The sequence below is a fragment of the Ischnura elegans genome, chromosome X (genome assembly GCF_921293095.1).
Source record: "Ischnura elegans chromosome X, ioIscEleg1.1, whole genome shotgun sequence".
In the NCBI taxonomy this organism is placed as follows: domain Eukaryota; kingdom Metazoa; phylum Arthropoda; class Insecta; order Odonata; family Coenagrionidae; genus Ischnura; species Ischnura elegans.
This window is the reverse complement of record NC_060259.1, coordinates 114,307,988-114,316,848: the sequence shown is the minus strand read 5'-3', so window position 1 is coordinate 114,316,848 and position 8,861 is coordinate 114,307,988.

The following is an 8,861-nucleotide window of genomic DNA, read 5'->3' as shown; positions in this document are numbered from 1 at the left end:
TCAGGTCGTTCCCCTATGAAAAAATTGTATAAAACCTGTATAAAATTGTATAAAAATTTTGTATACATTCTGTATAGAATTATATACAAGTTGTATACATTCCCTATACAGATTGTATAAAATCTCTATACAGATTTTATACAGTCTGTATACGTTATATACAAAAATGAGTGTATACAATTTGTATAATGTACTATCTCTATGTTGGTAGCACTGCAAATAAGTGAGTAGTACGGTGCGCAATGTAAAATGTAAGACTGTAAAGTAACATTGGTTAATAAACAGTTATTAAGTACCATGTGACCATGTCTGAACATAACAGTGGCGACGAGGATGGGATACACAACGATTCATTAACTGTAATGGCTAATCAAAAGTTTTCCATCAACATTAAGCCTTTTAATGAATCTGAAGTGTCATGGTCAACTTATGTTACGGTACTAAAACATCAGTTTCGCGCGCAAAATGTTCCTCAAGAGAAGCAAGTGGATTTATTCATTGGACATGTAGGATTTAACACTGTGGAGTCGCTGATAAATATTTTACATCCAGTAGAACCCCACACAGCACATCTTTGCTAGAGGACGTCCGCTGCGCGTCCGTCGCGTCCTCTCAGTGTCCGCGGATTTTCAGGACAGCCAGAGGACATCCGCCGGCTGTCCTGGCCATCCGTCCGCACACTGTCCTATCTCGGATGTCCAGTGGACGTCCAGCTAGTGTCCCATTATGCAGGGTTTGGGAGTTTTGGTTTCCTCTTAAAACACTCACCTCCTCAAGGAGGAACTCCGAGAGAAAGTCTCGAGATCCTCCTCCGAGTAGGGAGTATAGGAGAAGGGAGAAAGAAAAAAACTCTCTCGTTTCTGAAGCCAGAATACTTCCTCCCGATCGAGGAAGAGGAAATTTTTCGTGGAGGAAAAGATATTTTGAGGATTATTTTAGGTAACCAAATGTAATCCTCTTGTTGGAGTGTGGACTCTGGGAGGAAATTATAAACTATTTAACGAAAAAAAAATTTGACATTTTTACCGCTTCTATAGTTTAAGAACAACAAATGTACGCTATTTTTAAGTTTTATATTGTTTATAACAATTAATTAAGTTTAAACAAAGTTAGCAACAATTTAAGTAACATTTACGAGCGTTAAAAATTTCTACATGCCTTACGGGTTAAACAACAACAATTGAACGAACTTATGACTCTCTACATTATTTATAACAATTTTTAAAGTTTAAACAAATTTAGCAACAATTTTAGCAACTTTCAAAAAATTAAAAATTTCCGCATGTTGTACGATTGAGAAGCGTTGGATTAACAATAAACCCGTACTCTTTCATGATTATAAAAATTACTTAAATTTAAACAAATTTAGCAACTTTTACAAAAATTAACAACAGGAATAATGGAATTTATCGATTTTTACTGAAATTTTATATTATGTACCAATGTCCTGAGGACGTCGCGTAGCCGTCTCGGGGACATTCCATTCCTACAGGTTAAATGAACTCTTTCAACTTATTGATTAATTAATATTTACTCTCTAGGGATTAAAAAATCTCAGAGGCGATTGATTGGAAAGTATTTTAATGAAACATATAACGCTTTAAATTTATTTTAATTTTTAATGGTAAGAATTCTCCTAAAATTATCACGGCATCGATGGCCTCATTCCCAGATTAGACATTGTAATTGTCCAATTTAAGGATAGGCAATAGAAGGTAAGTACTGCCGTACCTTTACTTTATATTGAAATTCTAGTTTTTTTGGTGGCGAACGAATTTTGAATCTACCGCTACTCCGCGATACAGGAAGGTTCCCATGGTTCTCCACATTCCTCCGTTCCTCCTTTCCAACAGAGGAACCGGAACGGAATACTGGAGACAGCATGGTGGTTTGGCGGTTACAAAGACGCAGCTGAATTCCAAGTAAGTTTGATGTGACATCTAAATAATTTTTCTTGGCGTTCACTGGCGGCAGTATAGTGTTTACGCATGCTCCTTATATTTCTTATAACTCAGCCTGTAACATCTCGAGGAAAAATATGGCTCTGCTTGGAACAACATGACCGTCTGGGTAAAACCGTTACTTGGCAACTAAAGGTAGCGTCTTTTTCCGTTGTTCATGGTGCAATTTTCGCTTTTGTTCCTTGTTTACATGATATAATGTAAATTGGAAGTTCTTGTACTATAGTCTCTGTACGCGAGAACGTATAGGAAATAATGTAAGTGCTAGCGTATAAAATAGAACCTGTTGTTTTGATAACGTAGGCTACGGCTGAATTTGTTTTGAAGTCCAAACGGTCCGTTTGGTTCCGTTCCTAAATCAAATCAAGTAGGGTTCTTGGGAATAAATATAACTAGGAATTGTATTTACGTGTAACCGGGGGATTTTGCAACACGCATGTATGATTAATAGGTTTCACGTAAATTATTAATTCTTTGAAATCGGACTACACCGTGTGATTTCTTTCGATATGTATATTCACGCACGCATCGAAAAAGAACATTAATGTTATGATAGGATAACCACCAATGTTTAGCCCTTTTACAAAAAGTTTTTATACTCTTTATCTGTTTGATGGAACTAGGTTAATAATTAAAAATTTTAGGTCCTAAATAAATAAATGATCTATTATGTCAGTAAAGATAAGGCTTAGGGATTAAAAAATTACAATGCCGACGTAACTTTATTGCGTTTAATATATTTTTTTCTGCCAAACTTTGCTAACCTACTAAACTATAAACTAATTTAACTACAAACTAAGTAACTGTGCTATTAGTCATCCATGCATTTAATTTAGTGGAAACTATAGGACGACTGTAAAGGCCTGTTTACACGGTACATTAACACGTACGAGTTAATGTACGTTTGCGTGAATGATTTTTGTGGACCGGAACGGAACATGTACGAATGCATGAACCAAATTAGAACAGGTTCTATTATCTGTGCATGCATTCGCACAAGTTGGGTGGTTACACGGTGCATTTTGGCGTTCATTCTCGCGTTCATACATTTAGACATTAACCCGTAAGGGTTAATGCACCGTGTAAACAGGCCTTAAGAACTCGGGATGAATCTAAACAAGGTCTAATTGTAAGTGATATATTATGTAAACAAACCTTACGGCTATGTTGCATGGTTCATTTATTTGCTCAAACTGCTGCATGAAATCTTATACCCAGAAAATAGAACTTGTGCATCTTTTCGTACAGCCATCGGTACACATTTTGGTGTAGAGTATCGTGAACCTGATATATTTACCTGGAGGCATTTACTGACTACTTATAGCTTTCATGTAGTGGAGTTGAATAAAAATAGCTTATCTGTATTTTTATTTAGTTCCTATCTCTATTTATAAGTTTGTATGTCTCTCTTCTTATAATTGTCTGTATACTTATTTGTCTTCATTCTTTACAGATGTTGCACTGAACCAGGACGATACAGCCACCAATTCTAGTGTGGAAGTTACAGTGAAGAGTTGGCTGGAACATGCTAAAGCAAGGCATGAGAGAGAGGTGTAAGTATTCGTTTGATTATTATATAGGTTTGGGCAAGGAGGAATGATTTTGGTCTGGATACTTTTTTGGCAAGTTGCTCCTGTTAAGGGAGCTCATATAAAGTAAATTTAAATAATTATTAAACATCTTGTAATACAAGGTTCACCCTTCCATGCTAAAGGTAGAGAAAATAGTATTGTTATGTATTATTTTCAGATGCAGATTCCACTACCAAGTAATTCAAACATTTGAAAAAAATTCTTGTTCTGCATATGGGAGGTATAATTACCAAAAACATGGTTGAAAAGGATCTCATGCTCTATAAAAGTTCGATGTATAACACCTGTAGAACTTAAGAATGGGATAACTTATTCAACAGGGATGGTAGTTGCACAGTACTACAGAAGCTACTATTTTCGAGTAGCTCTAGCTAACTAAGATGTTTTGAAGTAGGTGTTATTGTAGGAGCTATAGAAATTTCAGTAGCTCACAGCAGGCCGTAGCTGCTATTCCCCTGTTATGTCTCTGTCGAAATGTGAATATTGCCAGTGAGCTAGGTTGTCACTTATGCCTCGATACCAGACTACATTAGAAGATCTATTTTAATTATTAAGATTGGAAGAATTCGGAGATTCGGAGAAGATCGGAATGGCCTTAACTACAGCAAGTTTTTCAAAGTTTCTATTTTTTTAAGTTGCATCTCGGCCAATGCAGCTAAGTGGTTTGTGTGCCAAATCAGTGTGGCTGTTTTCACACTAATCCCAAGAGATCTAGTCCACTTAAACTTCCTCCTTTAAATTTTCTAGTTTCCTTTACTCCTATATCATATTCAGCTCTTTTGCATTAGTCTTCCTTAGCTCCAGCTTTTGTAACACTTTTCTTTACCTCCAAAATTCACTCTAGTGTAGTCATAATCTTCAAGCAGAGACCAATTGTTCAGAAATATTATCCTCCATTTGAATGCTTTTTGCAATATCTTTTTCGAGACCTCTACTTAGCTGTCTGGCAAGGATGGATCAAAGAATTTTTTGCTAGATGGTGCACCAGGGTCTAACAGGCAAACAGTCTTCTCATATTTGGGATTAAAATCTAGTGCAACAATTGTTCAATGAAAAATGTTCTTAATCATAATATATACATTACTAACATATTAATATTTTTACTCAAAATCTTTTCTTATTTAAGAACAAGAAAAAGTCAAAGAAAAGTTTGTAAAATGTATTCAGCCTATAATGGACAGGTATTCTAATTTTGAAACCTTAAGAATGTTAAACACGTGACTAATAAGACTGTAGCGTCCTGTCTTATGTAATCTGCTTGTTACGTACAAGATACAATTTCTTGCTACAATGAAATGTTTATATACTTCATTATTACAGGAGCAGTGCAGGAGAGCATGACTGCTGAAAAAGATGTGGTGGTTGCCATCCAAAACTGGCTAAGGCACGCCAAGGAGCGGTTGCAGGGGAAGAAGAAAATTAAATAATATGTATGTAGTTTCTTGCATTGTATTATTTTAAGAAGCCAAATAAATATTGTGCATGGAATTGATGCCTTATTTATTTAAATTCTTGTCTGGACCTATTATTTATTTGTATCGAACAAAATGCAATCCTAACCTAAACGTGTCCTGAAGGTGTCCGGAGCGGACACTTTCAGGTCGTCCGTAGGCCACCTTTTTTTACTGACATGCGGACTTGCAGCGGACATACTTTGGCATGAATTCGCACGTCCGTAGGATGTCCATAGGCCACTTGGCGGACAATCACCGGATGTCCGAAAGGTGTCCGTGTGCTGTGTGGGACCAGGTACGAGAACATTTGACGAGTTATGTCGTGAGTTGGGGCGCAGATTGGAACCCGAACCATCGTCAATTCGCTCTCGAACGGTGTTTGGTCAGAGGATGCAGCAACAGGGGGAAACAGTAATGGAATACATAAGCGCTTTAAAAGTGTTGACCAAGCATTGTAAGTTCAATGAAACTTTAGAAGATCGCCTCAGGGATCAGTTGGTGGTAGGGTTGAAGTCAGAACGTATCAGGCAGAGATTGTTTGAAGAAGGTGATAATTTGAGCTGGGCCAGGGCTTCTGAGATAGCACTTTCCGTGGAAGCAGCAGTGAGATATGCTTCTGAAGTGAATCAGAACCAAAGTGTGAATAAAGTTCAATTTAAACCTAAGTCAGCCGCTCGACGGCAAGATGGAGTGGTACGTGAGAAGGCTGCAACTACGATCAATCAACTGACGTGTTATTGTTGTGGTGAAAAGGGGCATACCAGACCTAGATGTCCCAAGAGGAAATCTACCTGTGAAAAGTGTGGGAAAAAAGGTCACATTTCTAAGGTGTGCTATGATCGCAACGATACCCGGAACAATAAGGCGATAGTGAACTCCCTGGAGGAACAAGGAAGTTCGGATTCAGAAGAAGATGACAAGGACAGCTTATTTTGTGATTATGTGGTGGTAACTAATTCTGGTAATAAGAAAACCACTTCAAAAGGGAACCACGTGAAAGGTATTTCTAATTGCTGTAAAGCTTCCAAGGTTGGTCTTGTTTCTGAAAGTATGGTAAATCCAAACATTCGAAATCGATATAAACGGAAAATTAAACAAAAGGATGCGTGGTATCTAACCATAATTGTTGAGGGAAAGCATGTTCCATTTGAAATTGATACTGGTTCCCCAGTTACCCTAATGTCAAACTCTCAGTTTTATGAAACATTTCCTGACAAACTCTTGAAACACAGTAATGTGCATCTGAAAACCTACACAGGAGAAAGAATAATTCTTGTGGGGGAATGTCTGGTAGATGTTAGAGTTAAAAATATCAAGAAAACCCTAATGCTATATGTTGTAGAAAATGATTGTAAACCCATTGTGGGTAGAGATTGGTTAAAAGAAATTCCTGTGGAATGGGAAATAGTGCAAGGAAGGGTAAAGAAAATTGAGAGGGTTGGAAACAATCTGGCTTCATTGCTGGAAGAGTATGAAACATTGTTTGACATTAAACCAGGGGTTTTAAAAGGTATTGAGGGGAAACTCTGGCTAAAAGAGGATGCCAAACCAAAAGCAATGAAGTTCAGACATCCACCCTATGCGTACAAACCCCTCATTGAAAAAGAAATAGATCTAATGGTAAAACAGAACATCTTAGTGAAAGTAGATAACAGTGAATGGGCTACCTCAATAGGGAAATTGCATACTTTTTATAAACAGTATGCTGATATACTACAGTAAACACTTAGTACCGCAATATACTTTTTTCCGCTTAAAATTCAGTTTATACACTAGAAAATGACTCCCAAAAGTCTCCCGAGTTTCGCGGGCTAAAATATACCGCCCCCACTATTCTTTGGCCGTGACGTCATAGTTCAGTAGGAGTCCAAGATCCAAGCCCAAACTGCAGGTTTGGAAGAGCCACGTTGCGTTTAAAGGAGAACATGGGTGAAGCAAGGAAAAATTACAAGTGGTGCATTGTTCCTCTGTGCAATAGCACCCCAGAAAAAATTTTCGTCTGCATTCCCACGGAGGAAATTAGAAGAAAAGCCTCGATGCATGCCGTCTGTCGGGATGAGCGTTACGGAAAAATAAGAGTATAATAAACGGAATGATAAACCCGTATGTTATGTGAGCGAAGATAACTTTTATATAAATAATTTTTCCATATTTCATTGACTGAATAACTTGAAACTGAGATTTTTCGATAATTCGGCCGCCGTAGAATAATTAAAACTCAACTTCACAACAAAAATCGAGATAGGTGTTTCTCGATGGTTACGATGGACTCAAATTATTTATGGCACTTGTTCAATTTCAGTTACGGAAGGACATAGAAAATCCCATGATGTTTAAAATCTAGGGAGGAAATATGAAAATATAGAGCAACGTTGATCCTGATGCATTCGAGTGCCAGCCAAGAAGACAGCGTTTTCTTCTACTATCGGCGTCAAAATGATGTGCCGCTGTACTTTGCAAATTTATATACGTCATTTTAAAGGAAATTTTATCCTAAATTCTGATTTATTTTATTACAAAAAATTGAAAAATGTAGACACGGCCAGTGCAATAAATGACTCCGCGCACCGAAAAATTAGCCGTTTTGTCAACTTCATGAACTTTGCAACTCAACCTAAGGAAAACTACAACGTCTACAGCATTCATCTTCCACATTAATTTCACTCATCAGTGTGGATTAATAAAATGGCTTTTGGGTATTTTTAGAACTTATATTTTGTAATAAATTAATGAAAATATTTAAACATTATCTTGTCCCATAGGTTACCCCGAAAGATAAAGGAAGTTGTAGATGGAAAAAGAATGGAATCCAGAGGTAGTCACAAAAAATGAATCGCAGCATTCTTTGATTTTATTCTACGCCGGCTTGCTTTTCAGAAAAAGTTGAGTCACAATTGTGACTCAACTTTTTCTGAAAAGAGGAATGTTCCTTTGACTTTCTTAAGAGGAATGTTCCGCGGCCCTTGATTTGGAATCTGTGGAGATAGAGGAAGACGTGTGGATCAGCAATTTCCATTTAGTTGGTTGTCAGGATAAACCAAGGATCCATTTAAAGGTTGTCAGACCATCGTATAAAGATAGGACTGATGTGCACCTCAGGGGAAATGGGGTGTTTGAGGGAAAGTCAAACCCAAAGTTGCCCAAAGAATGTGCAGTTCTATGTTGCTCTTTCCCCAGTTAAAACCAAATAGAAATTGGATTGGGATAATATTTTCACCAAGGGTTCCAGTGATAGTGAGAGAGCAGGTGATAATGGTCATCGTCGAAGGTCATCCCTCTAGGATTTCCGATACGGAATTTTTAAGTGACAACCGATCGCAATGACGATGAGCTCGCCTTTAGAGTAGGTTTCAGATATATCGTGAGAAAAGCTCCCAAAATGTATTAAAGACTCTGTTTGGAAAACATTCACATTTTAATGCTAATTTAGGAAGGATTTTATTACAAAAGTAACTTATTAACACCTGAAGACGTTGTGTTTATTATAATGATCGAAGTGCGATTGACCGATTCTTTCTGCAGAATAGGAAGTGGCTTCGGGGTTTTTGAGTCACAAGATGGGAGATTGTGTTGGAAGTTCGTCTATATTATCGCTACTAAATTGAAACATTAATAGTCTGGCTTCCTCAGAGCTTCCTGTCGCCCTCCAGGCAAGGTCTACCGGTCTGCCAAAAGAATACACATTTCACAGGAGTATACGCTTTCGCCAATATTATACGCAAGTCTCACTATGTTATGAACTATAAAACATTTCAGATGCACATCAGCTACCTTTCCATTTCTCGCCATCGACTTTCGGCGCCGACGAAGTCTACAATTTCACTAAAATACCCTGTTATCATGATGGAATCAGT